Source organism: Chelonia mydas, chromosome 3, assembly GCF_015237465.2.
Source record: "Chelonia mydas isolate rCheMyd1 chromosome 3, rCheMyd1.pri.v2, whole genome shotgun sequence".
NCBI lineage: Eukaryota > Metazoa > Chordata > Testudines > Cheloniidae > Chelonia > Chelonia mydas.
Window position 1 is genome coordinate 177,171,399 of NC_057851.1, and position 13,326 is coordinate 177,184,724.

At 54.6% G+C, this 13,326-nt stretch overlaps 1 pseudogene; it reads left to right on the forward strand.

Annotated features, from left to right (window-relative positions):
- The first annotated feature begins 2,049 nt into the window (after positions 1 to 2,049).
- LOC122465088 overlaps positions 2,050 to 13,326 on the forward strand; it is a 56,724-nt pseudogene continuing 45,447 nt past the window's right edge.

Genomic DNA, 13,326 nt, shown 5'->3' on the forward strand with positions numbered 1-13,326 from the left:
GGAGGAACCCAGGCCCATCCTCTACTCTGGGTTCCAGCCCAGGGACCCTAATAGCAGCAGCTGTTAGCAGCTTCCCCTTCACCACTAGTGCCACTTTAATTCCCTAGGCTACTTCCCCATGGTCCTTGTCTCCTAGCTGCAACCTTATCCTAGGATTCAGCAACACTTCCTCTTCTCCAGTTCCTTCCACCTGGATTCTCTTGAGGGCACTGGAAGGAGAGCTTTTAAGCACTATGAGTGGCACCTTGATTAGTTCCAGCTGTCTCTATTAGCCTAATGGCCTTAACTGACCCTTTGCCAGTTAATTGGAGTCAGGTGCCAGCATTAGCCTAATGACCTTAACTGGTTAATTAGCATCAGGTGTCTTGATTGTCCTGGAGTAGCCTTTGTTTTGCTATCCAGGGAACAGGGACCTGTTTCTTCTGCAGCTGCTCTCCCTACCTTCCCCTCTGGCCTAGAGGGAGGCAGGGGGCTACTGCTCCTACTTCTCCAGCTACTCCCTCTCTGCTACTTGGTTGCTGGCTAGCTGGTGGACCCCCGCCCCTGATTGCTGCTGCACCCCCTTGTGGGGGCCTGTTGGCCTGCTCCTGGGAGGATTGAGGGACCCCTGCCCCGGCTAGTGCTGCTGATGTGGACACCATCACCACCTGAGGAGGGTCCTTCCTGCCTGACCACCGGACTGCCTGCTGGAGCTACTGCTGCTGTGCTTGCTGCCTGGGAGCTGCTGGAGCCCCGAGGTGGAGAAGAAGAGGATCGTTTGCCACTGAGAGCGTGCAGAGACTCTGCAGACCACTGTGGAGGGGGCCTCCTACTCTGAGTAACTTTCCAACTGTGCTCTTGTAGTGGGGGGTCTTGACTGTGTTTGTGGGGATGCAGGGGGTGTGTGTGGAGTGGAACCTACCCCCTGGTTCATCCATGTGTCCCCACCACCACCGCTGCCCCCTCCACCTCCCCCACTGGCCACTTACCATCTGCCTCAGCTCCTGCCTCTGGGACTCAGTTGCTTACCTGGCTTGCCGTGCCCTTTTACCACTGTTTGGGCCTCGAGCAGCAGTCAACAAACATTGACATTTTGCAAGCACATGTACCCCTCCCCTTGGACTGAGCCCCCCCCCACAGCAGACCCCCAGCTTTTCCCCTTACTGCCTGCCCCTTGCAGCATTTGCTTCCCCCCCTCCCCTTTGCCCTAGCCCTAGCCCTATAGCAGCTGTAGTTTGTTTACCTGCCCCGCTCTTTTCCCCCTGTGGTTTTTGTTGTTTGCCCCTGCCCAGCTCCTGAGGCTAGCCTTTGAGGCTACCACTTGGCTTCCCTGTCCTACCTCCAGCCTTGTTGTACACACACACACACGTACGTACACACGTACACAGTCCCTCTGCCCTGATTAGCCCCTCACTCTGTGTGCCCATGCCCCCCTCCCATGGGCTTGTGCTCCTCCCATTTTAGTTGACCCCTGTCTCACTGCACCCCCCATACTAATCTAGCCACCCTCCCCTAGAGCTAGAGGAGACGGTATTTCATCTTGTGTTGGTGACTGGACCCCCCACCCCCGTCCAGCCCATCCAGCCCTCCCCTTCCGGCACCCTCCTCCCCTGCCTGCAGCCTAGAGGGAGGAGTGGTTGACCTGTTCCCCTTTCCCCCTCGTCCCCCCTGGTGTTTTCCCTTCCATCCCTGCTCACTATGGCGGGGGACAAGGTGGGTGGGACCCCTCGGTCAGTCCCCATTGTCCCTCCTCCACCTGCCCCCCGTCATTCCCTGTGGCTTCCTCCTCACCCACCACTGCCAAACCATGTGCTACAGCCCCCGCTGGGGCAGATGCGGGCAAAGGGGTGGACTCCACTGCTGCCACTTCCCTTGCCCCCTCCAATTCTGCCCCCCCAGCCGGCAGGAAAGGCCAAGGGAAAAAGAAGGGCAAGGGCCCCACCAAAGCTCTCCATGGTAGGGGCTGCCCCCCCTGCCATGGTCCCGCCACCGGCCGTGGCATCCCTCCCTGTTGCTCCCTCCACGAGCTCTGCAGGTGCCCCTCCCCCGGTCCTGAGGGCATAAGCCCAGATGGCGGCGGTGGCTCCCCCACCTGCCGCTATGTCATCTCTCCTGGCCACCACCTCTGCTACCATCTCTGGCAGCCAGGGCCCCTTCCCAACCTTGACCAGGAAGCACCGTGTCCGTTGCCTCCATGTGTCCACGTCGCCCCACGTGGAGACCTATGTGAGGGCATTGGTGAGGATGCTGGGGCCCACAGCCATCGTGGCGGCCTCCAGAATGTACGGGAAGGTCGTCATCTTCCTGGCATCGGAGGCTGCCGCCCAGGAGGCAGTGGAGAAGGGCTTGGTGGTGGGAGACGTGTTCGTCCCCCTGGAGCCGCTGGAGGACCTGGGCGTCCAGTTGGTCTTGACTTCTGTCCCTCTGTTCCTCCCTAATGCTGCCCTATTGCCTTGCCTCTCTACCCTGGGGAAACCCCTCTCTGTAGTCAGTCCTCTCTCACTGGGCTGCAAAGACCCCGCCCTCCATCATGTTCTCTTGTTCTGCCGGCAGGTGCAGCTTCAACTGCTGCTGGTGGCACATGACAGAGAGGCGCTCGAGGGGTCCTTTCTGGTCCCCTACCAGGGGGCCCATTACTGGGTGTATTATTCTACGTGGGAGGCCTGGTGTTACCTCTGCCAGGCAATGGGGCACATCTGGAGGGACTGCCCCTTGGCCCAGCACGGAGGAGCGTCCAGGACCCCGAGCCCTGGCAGGGCACTAGCCCCATCATTGCCAGCCCCGCAAGCTGCCCGGCACCTGGAGCTGCCCCTCCTCCTCCCCAGCCCACCACTGCTCTTGCTTGGGCCCTGGGGGCATCCCCCTCAGTGCGCCCAGACAAGCAGCAGGGCCCCACCTCCACTGCATGCAGTCTGGCAGGGCCAGTAGAGGAGGGTGCGGAGGGATTACCGCCGGGCATGGGAGAGGACTCACCCCAGGGGGAGTCTTCCCTCCCTCATGCCACCCCACCTCTACCTCCCTGAGTTCCCATGCCACCGCCCCTGCCCCCCGGCCCAACCCCTGTTCACCAGCCCTCTGACAATACCATGGAGGGCTGGATCCAAGTTCAGGGGAAAGAGGGCAAGCGGAAGGGTCGAGCTCTACTCCTCCCATCTGATGCGGAGGCCCCTTGTAAGACCTGGAAAGGGGCCACTGACACCGAGCCTTCTGCCTTGCCCCTGGGTGCATCCCATCTGCGAGAGCTGGCTGGGGATGATGTGGCAGCAATGGAGGGTAGCACTGCCCCTCCTCCGGAGTCCCTCCTGGAGGGGGCCTCCGATAGAGCCCCTCCTTCCCCCTTGCCACCTAAGGCCCCTGTGAGCCCCAAGGTGAGCATCACTTCGGGCACCAGTGAAGAGGTCATTGGGGTGGTGGGTGGTGATCTTCCCTCCGTTTTCGAGGAGATTGAGTCCCTGGGTCTGACCCCAGTCACCCAGGGGGCAGACGACCCTCTGCCAGTGGGCCTTGATCTGGGCGACCTAGTCCCGGCCCCCCTCTCCCCGTGCTCCCACCCCCCAAGCACTGCTTCTGCTCCTGCCTCTGAGGGACTCCTGGACTCTTCTACCAACCCAGCCATGGATGGCACCCCACTATCAGCCACCGAGCCACTCGAGGTGATGGCCAGTGCCACGCGGCTGGGACCAGAGTTACCAGGAGTATCCCTCGCCAATGCATGGTGGCCTTCCTGGATGGAGGCCTGTCATGAATATAAAGGGAAGGGTAAACCCCTTTAAAATCCCTCCTGGCCAGAGGAAAAATCCCCTCACCTGTAAAGGGTTAAGAAGCTAAAGGTAACCTCACTGGCACCTGACCAAAATGACCAATGAGGAGACAAGATACTTTCAAAAGCTGGGAGGAGGGAGAGAAACAAAGGGTCTGGGTCTGTCTGTATGCTGCTTTTGCTGGGAACAGAACAGGAATGGAGTCTTAGAACTTTTAGTAAGTAATCTAGCTAGGTATGTGTTAGATTATGATTTCTTTAAATGGCTGAGAAAATAGCTGTGCTGAATAGAATGACTATTCCTGTCTGTGTGTCTTTTTTGTAACTTAAGGTTTTGCCTAGAGGGATTCTCTGTTTTTGAATCTAATTACCCTGTAAAGTATCTACCATCCTGATTTTACAGAGATGATTCTTTTACTTCTATTAAAAGTCTTCTTGTAAGAAAACTGAATGCTTTTTCATTGTTCTAAGATCCAAGGGTTTGGGCCTGTGGTCACCTATGCAAATTGGTGAGGATTTTTACCAAACCTTCCCCAGGAAGTGGGGTGCAAGGGTTGAGAGGATTTTGGGGGGAAAGACGTGTCCAAACTACGTTTCCCAGTAAACCCAGTTAGAGTCTGGTGGTGGCAGTGGAAATCCAGGGGCAAAGGATAAAATTAATTTGTACCTTGGGGAAGTTTTAATCTAAGCTGGTGAAAGTAAGCTTAGGAGGTTTTCATGCAGGTCCCCACATCTGTACCCTAGAGTTCAGAGTGGGAAAGGAACCTTGACAAGGCCCCACTGCTGCTTGTCCATCTGACGACGCCGTGGCCGAAACACTTGCCGTAGAGCCCGAGCCTAGCACCACCAAGGGCCCCCTTCCTGCTCCACAGACCCTTAACCTCGACTGAGAGGTACCACCGCCCAGTAGCTCGGCTGTTGGGGGCCCACGTTCCCGCTTCCACACCTCTACCCGACCCTGCTCCTGACCCCTGCCCTGCCCCTGCCCCTGATGCCGCCCCCTTCCCCTCCACCTCCGGTGCTACTATTGCTGCCCCGGGGCCATTTCCTTCCCGGAGGATGACCGCCGGGGAGTGGCCTTCGTGTTCCCTTGTCCCGACCCCCTACGGGCTGCTATTTTCCCTCTGCCGCTCCCCACTGAGCCGGGGTCCGAGGCACGTCAGGTGCCACGCTGGGGGTCTGCCCCCTTCCTGCCCATCTTGGTAGGCCCTAGGGCTTCAACAGGGGCTGCTGGAGGGCGGCCAGCAACCCCACCCCCCAATAGGCTACGAGACGAGCTGTGAGAGTTCCTCCAGGATGCCCGTGAGTCCTGGATCAAGGTGCAGCTTGCTCTCCAGTTCTGGGGGAACTTTCATGAGATCCTCCAGGCCGTGAGGGCCATTTTGGGGGAGGGTAGAGGGCCTAGGAGGCTGTGCGCTTCAGCCTAGCAGTGGACCCACTACTTCCATGACTCCCTGCTTACTTACGGGGTCGGTCATGGATTGTTGCGTGGCCCAATGGTGGCCACGAGCATTCCTGCTGGTGAGGATCCCCCCCAGCCCTCCCTATGGCACCCACCACCTTCACCGCACTAAACACCTGGAGCTGTAGGGTGGGTCTCTGCAGATGCCAGGTGCTCCCCTTCCTTCGGGAGGGGGGATACTCTGTGGTTTTCCTGCAGGAGACCTGTACAGATCCGGCCGCCAAAGCCAGTTGGCGGCTGGAGTCGGGGGACAGGGTTTATTTCAGCCACCTCACAGCACATACGGCTGGAATGGCTATCCTGTTCTCCCCCGAACTATGGCCCGAGGTGCTGGGGGTCGCCGAGGCTGTGCTGGGCCAGGCTGTGGAGGGGATGGTGGTCAATCTCATTAACGTCTATGCCCCAACTTCGGGCCCGGAACAGCTGCAGTTTTTTTCAGCAGGCATCCACCTTCCTCAGCTCCTTGGATCCTTGCGAGTGTCTGGTCCTGAGCGGGGACTTTAACACCACCCTTAAGGAGCAGGATCACTTGGATAGAGCAGTGTCCAGCCGCCATGGATGTCCTCCGGGAGATCGTCGACCATCACTCCCTGGTGGATGTCGGGCGTGGCCACCACCCAGACAACGCCTTGATGCCCACTCCCAGTTGGACAGCATTTTCTTGTCATGCTGTCACCTTTCACAGCCCACTCCTCCAGCGTCCAGCCAGTCCCATTCTCAGATCACCATCTGATGACCATGATGGCCTCTCTCAGCATGGCCAGCCTATTGGCATTTTAATAACAGCTTGATGGAGGATGTGGGCTTTGTGGTGTCCTTCCAGGAGTTCTGGCTGGCCTGACTAGGGCAGTGGTGCACCTTTCCCTCAGCGCGGCGGTGGTGGGATGTGGGGAAGGTGCACGCCCAGCTCTTCTGCCGTGACTACACCCGGGGCGCCAGCCGGCAGAGGGATGTGGCTATAGAGCTGTTGGAATGGGAGGTCTTGGAGCTAGAGAGGCGTCTGGCCACCAGCCCCGAGGATCCATTCCTCTGCAGAGTGTGCCGGGAGAAGCGGGAGGAGCTCCGGGCCCTCGAGGACCATCGGGCCCGGGGAGCCTTCGTTCGATCCCATATCCACCTCCTTCGGGAGATGGATTGCGGCTCCCGCTTCTTCTATGCCCTGGAGAAAAAGAGGGGGGCTAAGAAGCATATCACCTGCCTTCTGGCAGAGGATGGCACCCCCCTCACAGATCCGGAGGAGATGCGTGGGAGGGTCAGGGCCTTTTACATGAGCCTTTTCTCCCCGGATCCGACAGATCTTGACGCTTGTAGAGTGCTCTGGGACAGACTCATGATGGCCAGCGCAGGCGACCGAGACCGGCTGGAGCTGCCTCTCGCTCTGGCCAAGCTCTCGGAAGCCCTCTGCTGCATGCTCACCAATAAATCCCCGGGCATGGACGAGCTGACTGTGGAGTTCTACCACGTGTTCTGGGACGTCCTCGGCCCAGATCTTGTCACCGTCTGGGCCGAGTCCTTGGAGAGTGGGGTCCTCCCCCTGTCATGCAGGCGAGCCCTGTTCGTCTTACTCCCAAAGAAGGGGGACCCCCGCAACCTTCGGAATTGGTGTCCCATCTTGCTCCTCAGCATGGACTGTAAGGTCGTAGCGAAGGCCATCTTGCAGCGGCTGGGAATGTAGTCCACCCCGTGGGGCTGCTGGTGGACATGGTCCACCCCGACCAAACCTGCACCATTCCCAGCTGGACCACCTTTGATAATCTGTACTTGGTCCAGGATCTCTTGGAACTCAGGTGTAGGGACAGTCTGTTGTTCGCCCTTCTGTCCCTGGATTAGGAGAAGGCGTTCAACAGGGTGGAGCACAGGTATCTCTTGGGCACTCTGCTGGCGTTTGGCTTTGGCCCCAGTTCATGGGTTTTTTACGGGTGCTGTATGCCTCCACGGAGTGTCTGGTGAGCTCAACTGGACCCCGACTGAACCAGTCAGCTTCGGGCACGGGGTGCATCAGAGGTGTCCGCTGTCAGGCCAGCTGTATGCTCTGGTAATCGAGCCCTTCCTCTGTGTCCTCCGCTGGAGGTTGATGGGGTTGGCACTCTGGGAGCCAGAGCTGCGGTTGGTTCTGTCAGCATATGCCAATGACATACTCCTCATGGTCGAGGACCCGGGCAACCTGGTGCGGGTGGAGGTTTGCCAGGCCATCTACTGAGAGGCCTCCTCCACCCGGGTCAACTGGGTCAAGAGCTCTGGCCTGGTGGTTGGGGATGGGTGGCAGGTGAGCTCCCTCCCACCCGCGCTTCAAGCCATCTGGTGGAGCATGGGTCCACTGCTCTATCTTCGCGTTTACCTTTCTGCCACGCATCCATCTCCGCCAGAGAACTGGTATGGTTTAGAGGGTAGGGTGACAGCGCAGCTCCAGAAATGGACAGGACTACTCCAGTGCCCCTCCCTTCGAGGGAGGACACTGGTGCTTAATCATCTAGTCCTGTCCATGCTCTGGCACCAGCTCAACACCCTGGTCCTGGCCCTGGGTTTCCTGGCTGATCTCCAGAGTCTGGTTCCTTTGGCCAGGACTTCACTGGGTCTCTGCAGGGGTCCTCCACCTGCCCCTGGAGGAGGGAGGACAGGGCCTGAAGTGCCTGCACACTCAGGTCCATGTCTTCTGCCTCCAGGCCCTGCAGAGGCTCCTTTTTGGTGCAGGTAGTCTGGAGCACACTGGTGCACACCTTCCTATGCCACTTCCAAGGTCTCTGATATGATTGGCAGCTGCTTTATCTCCAGCCAAGAGGTCTTCCGCGAGACCTCTCCAGGCTGCCGGTCTTCTACCAGGACTTCCTCCAGACCTGGAAACCGCTCTAGGCGACCAGGTCTGTGGCAGCCACCAAGGGGGAGGATCTCCTCGCGGAGCCCCTGCTACACAACCTCCAGCTCCGTGTGCAGATGGCGGAGTCCCCTCGGTGCGCCAGAGGTTGGTCCTGGCAGAAGTCATCAGGGTCGGAGACCTCCTGGACTACAACCGGGGAGACTGGCTGGATCCCCTGACACTTGCTCAGCGAATGGGATCTGCAGACCTCGTACTCCCTGGCACGTACTTCAGGAGGTGAGGGCTGCTTTACTGCCCAATGCTCCGGTTTTCCTCGACCGGGTCCTGTGAGAGGGCATGCCCTGCCCACCCGACACCCCAGGCCCTCTGGACCTTTTTATTGGGCTCCTGCCCCGTGGACCTTCCCAGCCATCCAGCCCCTTTATTGTGAGCCAGCTGCATGAGTTGCAGCCAGTTCAGTTCCAGACTGTGAGAAGAAAACATCTATACACGCTCGTGCGCCACACCCTTCATGTCCTCACCCTCACGTCCTGCCCCGACACAAAGTGGCAGGACCTCCCGCCACCTCTGGAGTGTGAGGAGCCGGCCCAGTGGGCCAGCCTATATTCCTCCCTGGTCCCAAAAACCAGGAAAACCAGTGGGAAAACAGCTGGTGGCTCCTTTATGGAGCCGTGAGCATGGGCGTATACTTGGCATGGTTCACTCCCCTCCCAGACACCTGCCCCTTTTGCGGTGTGAGGGAGACCCTGGCGCACGTTTATTTGGAGTGCGCCAGGTTGCAGCCCCTATTTTGGCTCCATTAGATATTTTATTATGTTTTTGGTTGCATTTTTCCCCTCACCTTCTCATTTACGCACTCCCTATCTGTGGCCCCACAAAGTCGCAGGACCTTCTTGTCAATCTCCTCCTAGCTCTGGCCAAAATGGTTATTTACAAAACCATGGAGGGGAGGTTGGCTGACAGGGTTTCCTGCGACTGTGGGGCCTATTGCTGCTCCTCAGTCCATTCATGCATCTGGGCAGAGTTCCTCTGGGTGGCATCCACTGGCTCCATTGACACCTCCGAGGAGCAGTGGGCGCTGTCCGGGGTTCTCTGCTTGGTGTCCCCATCAGGTGCCCTGCATTTAGGCCTGTGACCTTACTCCCATTCCTGTTCTATCATTAGTTGTCCCCTGCAATTATTTGAAATCCCGGACCAGTGGATACCCCCCTTAGGCTGGGGAGAGGTCCTTTAGTACTGGGCGGTCAGAAGCCCACTTCCTGGATCCCAACAGGACTACTTTTTTATAGCCTTCTGGTCTGAGTCCATCACAATATCTATACATCTATATATATATATATATATATATATATATATGTATATATCCATGAAAGCTTATGCCCAAATAAATCTATTAGTCTGTATCCACAAGAACAATGAGGAGTCCTGTGGCACCTTAAAGGCTAACATGGCTACCCCTCTGATCCTTAAGTACAAGTAGACTGTAGCCAGAGTACAGTAGCATTTTTCCTATACTGTAAGACTTTACTGCAGATATGGTAGCCTTACACTGAAAACACAATAACTAGGTAGAAAAATGATCTGTAAACAAGTATACAATACGCTTCCTAAAAAACTTGTCCTACCGTTTTTCCCCCAGATCACTTACCCATCTCCCTGTAAGAGTAATCCCATCACATGTTTTTAAGGGACTTAGAGAGGCCTTTATAATGTAAGTTGTATATGGAAAACATGTTAATGTACTTTTTCCATTAATTGTTCAAAAGAAATTCTATGAATAACCCCATAATGTCGTTTTTTTACAGTAAGTGAGAAATGTGGCTAAAAATGCTATTTAAAATATGTATACCATAAAAGGTTCTTGGAAAGTGGTATGATTTTTTTAATAGTGGTTTAAGAGCAGATAATTAAACATTAATCGTGTTTCAGAGAATTGGATGCATTTTGATAACCGATAGGCATTTTGAGTGGTACAGAAGATAGATTTCAATAATAAAATATTATTGCTCCAGTGATAGCTAAGTTACATTCCATCACTATACATTTTCATGTAATATCAGAGGTGAAAGTGGGCCGGCGCAGCATACTGGTAAGAAGTGGCTGTGAGTACGGGCCTGTACACAGCCAACGTTAAAGCGTTGCCATGTCAGTGCTTTAATGTTGCTGCCCCTTTTGCCCACCCCAACCTGGGGCAGCCGGGGGGGGGCAAAAGGGGCAGCTGCCACAGGGCCTGGCAATTTAAAAGGGCCCGGGGCTTCCGGCTGTCGCCGCCGCTACCACAGCAGCAGCCAGAGCCGGGCAGTGCTGAAGAGCTGGCTGGGAGAGGCTGACCCTGAGGCCCTGCCCCTTCTGCCTGAGGCCCTGCCTCTTCCGGGGGCCCAAAGCTGGGCCCCCGTATCAGTAAGACTTTTAAGTTACTTTCACCCCTTGTAATATTCACAAGTTTTTATTGTGCATCAAGAGAATATTGGTATGCACAATAAAATAAATTTGTGAAGAAAAAAATCGTGTCCAATATTAACAAGGCCCTTTGTTTTCAGATTTTATTTTGTTTAAAGCTTCCCAGGAATTTCAGTGTTTATTACAAAAATTAAAAATTTGTTGAAAATTGGGACAAAATATTAACTTCACAGTTTTCAGGGTAAATATCAGGGCTAATAGTGGGGGACAGGAAAACAGAAAAAAGCAAAGAGAAAAGTAAGTTAATGCTATGGTTATTTCATAAGTGTAAATTAACAGTACATACATACGCACATATGCATGTGTACCTTCCACCACATTACCTTACTGTTGCCGCACCCAGTGCCGAGAGGCTGAACAACAGCTTGAGTTGGTTCGTTACCCGGTGTGCTACACCCAATAATCACAACGGGGTGGAGAAGCAGAAAAGTTTATTTGCAGCTGCAAAAAGGTACAGGGAGAATAAAATCTCAAATCCTGCATACAGAGCAGGAAGTTACACAGGCTTTTATACATCCTTTTTCCCAGCATACTTATCCAATAGCAAGCTGCCCCAAGTATCCATATAGCCAGCCAATCCAGTTCCCAGCTAGTTCCCTGATTCTCTGTATCATTTGTTAAACTATACATAAAGCTGCTTTATTCAGCATTGTTCTTCCATATCTGCCTTGTTTGGCCTTGCTTAGTTTCAGGCAATCTGACTCTGCAACATATTGTTGCAGAGCCTCAGCATAACTGCTGTGTGTGCCTCCAGGCCGGGGGGGCCAAGGACACTTGGGCCTAGTACGCAGAGCTGCTGCGAGTGCCTCCAGGCGGGAGGGGGGGCCAAGGACACCTGGGCCTAGTGCGAGGGGGCTTCATCGACACTCGTGGTCTTCCATCCCCTCGAGTTACCTAGTGGCCATGCCCCAGTGTCCCCAACAACTCCCCCCTTTGAGAACACTCAACAACCTTGGCTCTGAGTTTTCTCACTTGGGCTACTTATTTCTTTACAATAGGACTTTGCATAAGCACTTTGTGATAGCCCTGAAGAGAGCGACTTATTAACTTTTGCAAAAGGGCCCTAACACATGATACTGCACAGCATAATACCAGTAATACAAGCAATACGGGAAAGAGAATTTTCAATAGCAGGCTAAATAAACCACCAAGCCAAGATGACAAACCCCAGCCTGAAAACAAGGTTTGCAACCAATCGCTCTCTGGGGCAGTATAGGCAACCTGTGCTCCGGCTCGGGCATGGGCCTCAGCCTGTACCACCTTTTCATAGATCTCATAACTGCTATCATTTACATATACACAACATCGGGGCCCGATGAGGGCACAAACCCCTCCTTGGGATGCCAAGAGATAGTCCAAAGCCAGCCTGTTTTGGAGGGAAAACGTCCTGAGCTGCTGTACCTCTTTATTTAATGTTTTTACTGCTGACCCTAAATCACTAACCGAGTCCTCTAACTCTAAGGCCACCTTCTCAAGTACCATCTGCAGCCTTATAGTATAGCGGCCTATGCATGCCATGGCTGGCCCGGAAACCAGTGGCGCTATTCCCAGTACAGAGCACCCTACAAGCTTCTCGTTTGTGAGGGGATTCTTCATATTGCCCTCCAATGCCTTAGTCAGTCGCCGCAGGGTCTTTTCTCGTGACTCAACAGAGGCGTCTCGGGCATTTCTAATCTTTCCTTTGGGCAGTGTGGCAGTTATGGAAAGATGAGGAACTCCATGAGCTATATAACAGCTACCTGTCCAGTTGGCTGGCAGCACCTTGTAAGCCTTTCGGCCACATACAAAATAGTGACCCTGTAGGGCCCAGTAAGGACTGTTTCTTAAGGGGATTCCTGGGATATTTAAGGCTGCTTTTCCAAACAGTTCATATGCCCCTAGGGGGGCATCCCATCCTCCTGATTGGGTACAAGTGGGGGCATTTCTAATTATGCCGTTCAAATTACACTCGCCATAGGGACCACTACAAACCCACCATTGGCTTGCTACATTGGAGATGTTAACTGGACAGCAAGTTACATTTCCAAACCCCTTTCTTGTGGTAAGATTATTTGTAAGAGTTTCCCTAAAAGGGGAGGAACCATTACACCCACACTGTTGGCCTCCCCTGTTGGTCTTTATCCAATACCCATCAGCCCACTGTGTAATAACACAGGAGCTTTTTCCCACAGGACGCCCATAGTGATCAGATTGGTTTCGGGTAAAACATAACACTCCCTCAGTGAGTACTGCAACTGAATACTCCTGGTCCTGATAGGTGGCCTGCTGTAAAGAGGTCTTATTCCAGAACGGCGAGTCCGTTCTTTTCTGCTCTTTGGTGGTGGCTAATTCTGCTAGGGTCAGGGGCAGCATGTTAAGGGGCATTCCCGTTTTGGGGGATAGTGGAGTTGGAGCACATACCCAGCAATCAGTCTGGTTTGTTAAATTAGCAACATGGTGCACAAGCAAAACAAAGGAGTTATGCTCCCGATATGCACAGTTTGGAAATACCAATACAGAGAATAACAATGTTACCCAATTAATTATCACCAGAGTCTTCCCAACCCAGGGTCTCCAGTACCTGGGTGGGCCCATTTTAGCATTAAGGTGCCTGCTATTTATGTCTTTTAAACAGTAGCTTTAGCCCGAGATCGTCACTAGATGAGGAGTCAGCAGGTTGGACAGTCCACTGTTCTGCTGACGAGGGGGCGGGTACTGCCTTCAGACGAGAGTGATGGATCCAGTTCTTGTGTCCCTCGATCTTTGCCACTGTATGGGAGATCAGCAGGACGGTATAGGGTCCTTTCCACTTTTCCTGGAGAGGCTCATCTTTCCAGTTGCAAACAAGCACAGAGTCACCAGGCTGTAAGG